The following is a 3,494-nucleotide window of genomic DNA, read 5'->3' as shown; positions in this document are numbered from 1 at the left end:
CTGTTCCTATAGCAGGGTCTATAAGGAGCTGTTCCTATAGCAGGGTCTCTAAGGAGCTGTTCCTATAGCAGGGTCTCTAAGGAGCTGTTCCTATAAGGAGCTGTTCCTATAGTAGGGTCTCTAAGGAGCTGTTCCTATAAGGAGCTGTTCCTATAGCAGGGTCTCTAAGGGGAAGCTATTCCAACTGCATTGTCTCTAAGGGGAAGCTTTTCCTATAGCATTGTCTCTAATTCCTTGTGTTCTGTGACTTTTGTGACTTTTGGAGATTAGTTGTTTACAGGAAGAATAACAACATTTATTTTTTGAAACGTGGTGACACACGTGGTCCTATGATAGGTAATCGAGCATCTCTGGGGCCTAGTTTTTCTAAAGTTATCTCTCTGGGATTTCGCCTGTCAGATACATAGAAATGGAATGAATAGAACGGAAGTCCCCATTCAGTTCAATGATTTGTCCGTTCTATTTATTTAATTCTATTTGAGAGACGAAATCCAGATACTTTTAGAAAAACTGGGCCCTGGTGAACCTTTGGGCTCACATTGATGATGATGACTTAAAAAATATAAAGAAGAAGAAATGTAGTCTCAGGTTATTCAGGGAAAAAAACGTCCCTTGACGCGACTCCAATCCGTGGCTACGCACAGATTCCCACTAGATAGCACAGCCACAAAGTCAAAATTTGGGCGATAGTAATAATTTTAGAAAACAAAACTTCGTTTTTTAAAATCTTAATTTAAGTTTAGGGTTAGCCATAAGGTTGTCAGTGTAGTTAAGGTTAGGTTTAAAATCCGATTTTAAGAAGATCAATTCTAGAAATAGTCGGTTGTTAATGACTTTGTGGCTGTGTTAACTAGTTACGACCTTACACACAGCAAGGTAGAAATACTTCCGGGATTTGAATGTAGTTTTGATATTTTGTTTTAGCTTTCCGGTTTTCAGAAAAGTTCCAATTGTACTTTTGTTCCAAAGTCTCTAATAGTTTCCTGGCGCAGTTTTACATTGATCTAGAGATTAAATCCAAATTAAACGGACGAAGAAATACATCTGAAAGAAATAGAAGGTAAAACTTAGCAAACTTTTCTGGTTGTTGTTTACGTTTTGTTCGCCAGGAGACATTCATAACTAACAATGGGTAGTCTACAAGTTTTACTTTAAGCGGGCCTAATTTATACTTCTAATCACGGAAACAGAAGATGTTGTATAGAGAAATGGATTGCGAATGATTTCGAATTGATATGACTATCTGTCTTCGCAGTCGTGTGACTAGTAGTCAGATGAGAGGAAGACAACGAAACTTCTCACTGCCCTTGCCAACGTGTTGTATAATATGAATGGCCAGTAACTATGCGTGTTGTGACTGTTTTGGGGGGCTATTTGCAATGGGCCAAGCTTATTATACTAGAATTATAGACATTTTATCCGGTTGTTTTACAAATGATTTACGAGACAACTATTCTGTCATTGAATGACAGCAACAGTAATGTTACTAGTTTATGTGTAGTATTGGTGAATAACCGCAGGTGGCAGTGTATGCTAACCAAACCAGAACGACCCTGTGGTAGTTGGAAAGCTGGAGTGGAGAGTAGGAAGGCTCAGTCAGAGAGGAGGAGAGAAGTAAAGGTCAGTCAGAGAGGAGGAGGAGAGGAGTAAATCTCAGTCATAGAGGAGGAGGAGAGGAGAGGCGTAAAGCTCAGTCAGAGAGGAGGAGAGGAGAGGCGTAAAGCTCAGTCAGAGAGGAGGAGAGGAGAGGCGTAAAGCGCAGTCAGAGAGGAGGAGGAGAGGAGAGGAGTAAAGCTCAGTTAGAGAGGAGGAGGAGAGGAGAGGAGTAAAGCTCAGTCAGAGAGGAGGAGGAGAGGAGAGGAGTAAAGCTCAGTCAGAAAGGAGGAGGAGAGGAGAGGAGTAAAGCTCAGTCAGAAAGGAGGAGGAGGAGAGGAGGAGGAGGAGGGGCACGGCACTCAAAAGGAAGTGTTCAGCTCGAAATGAAAGGAAGAAGTAGAATCTAATATTTATATTTCCATGTTTCAACTTCTCTGGGTTTGACTGTCTGTAAAATGTGTATTCTGTACAAAGAGAGGAAGGATGATGGTGGAGGGGGAGGACCAGAGAGGGGAGACTTTCATACCCAGTGAGGGAGAGGGGTCTGGTGGACAGGAGGCCATCCACATGGTAAGAACTACCAGGTATCCAGGACACTACTGAGTGTTGATGATAATATGTTTGGGACAAGAAGAGAACATATTAAAAACTGCATTCTGGGGATTTGAAAAACAACAAACCCGGAGTCTCCACCATAGAATTCCGTATAGTGATTCAAAATCTCTAAGTTCTCCTCTGCATATTCTTCCAGAATCAATTTGGCTAAACAGAAAGATTTTAAAAGTGATCATTGGAGAGGTTTCCAGATCCCTGAGTCTACTTTAACAATATGGACAATGTGTTATGTTAAATATAGTATGTAATATACAATAGTATTATTAGATAACACTGTATCATGTCAAGGATATCAGCATTTAGTGCTTATCAGCTTCCTAATATCTAGAACAGATGTGTTATATCACTGGTTCATTCAGCCTGTCTACTGTTCTGATCCGTGTGTTTATGAGATAAGAGTACCATTGTCCAGCTGACTAAGTCATTTGTCCAGTGATGTGGCAGGTAAAGGGTGTGGCACAATGATGTCATCAACAGGTGACTCACCTGTGGCACTGTAGTAGCAAACACACACACACACACACACGCATCTCCCCGTCTCTCTGTCTGCTTAACTTCCCCGTCTCTCTGTCTGCTTAACTTCCCCGTCTCTCTGTCTGCTTAACCTCCCCGTCTCTCTGTCTGCTTAACTTCCCCGTCTCTCTGTCTACTCTCTCTCTGTTTTGTCTTTCTTCTTTTTGCTTACACACACACACACACACACAGCAGTGTTTGTCCAAGGTGACGTTACTGGGTGCAGCAGGTAGAAGTGACTCAGTGTGTCCGGACTGTAAGGTGACTCGGCGTGTCCGGACTGTGTTCCGGACTGTAAGGTGAGTCGGCTGTCCGGCGCAGGTGTCCCGTGTCCGACTGTAAGGTGACTCGGCGTGTCCGGACTTGTAAAGGTGACTCCGTGTCCGGACTGTAAGGTGACCGGCGTGTCCGGACTGTAGGTGACTGCGCGCGTGTCCGGGACTGTAAAGGTGACTCCGGCGTGGTCCGCGTGTAAGGTGACCTCGGCTGTCCGGACTGTAAGGTTGACTCGGCGTGTCCGGATCTGTTACGGTGAACTCCGGCGTGTCCGGACTGTAAGGTGACTCGGCACGTGTCCGGACTGTAAGGTTGACTCGGCGGGTCGGCAGTGCTCGCGCGCACCCGTCGCTTAAGGTGACTCCGGCGACTGTAGGGTCGCGTTGTCGGACTGTTAGAGGTGACTCGGCGTCAGTCCGGACTGTTACAGGTTACTCGGCGGTTCCGGACTGTAAAGGTGGACTCGGCAGTTGTTCCGGACCGTGTAAGTGACT

At 44.8% G+C, this 3,494-nt stretch overlaps 1 long non-coding RNA gene across 1 annotated transcript; it reads right to left on the bottom strand.

Annotated features, from left to right (window-relative positions):
* Nucleotides 1-2,901: 2,901 nt before the first annotated feature.
* Nucleotides 2,902-3,334, bottom strand: LOC139027331 (uncharacterized). Its single transcript, XR_011479415.1, has 2 exons — nt 3,262-3,334; nt 2,902-2,989 (listed from the first exon to the last, which is right to left on the bottom strand). It is a non-coding gene; the product is annotated as an uncharacterized lncRNA (long non-coding RNA).
* Between the last annotated feature and the right edge of the window lie 160 nt (nt 3,335-3,494).

The sequence above is a fragment of the Salvelinus sp. IW2-2015 genome, unplaced genomic scaffold, assembly GCF_002910315.2.
Source record: "Salvelinus sp. IW2-2015 unplaced genomic scaffold, ASM291031v2 Un_scaffold9998, whole genome shotgun sequence".
Lineage (NCBI taxonomy): Eukaryota > Metazoa > Chordata > Actinopteri > Salmoniformes > Salmonidae > Salvelinus > Salvelinus sp. IW2-2015.
This window is presented reverse-complemented; position numbering and strand designations above follow the sequence as displayed.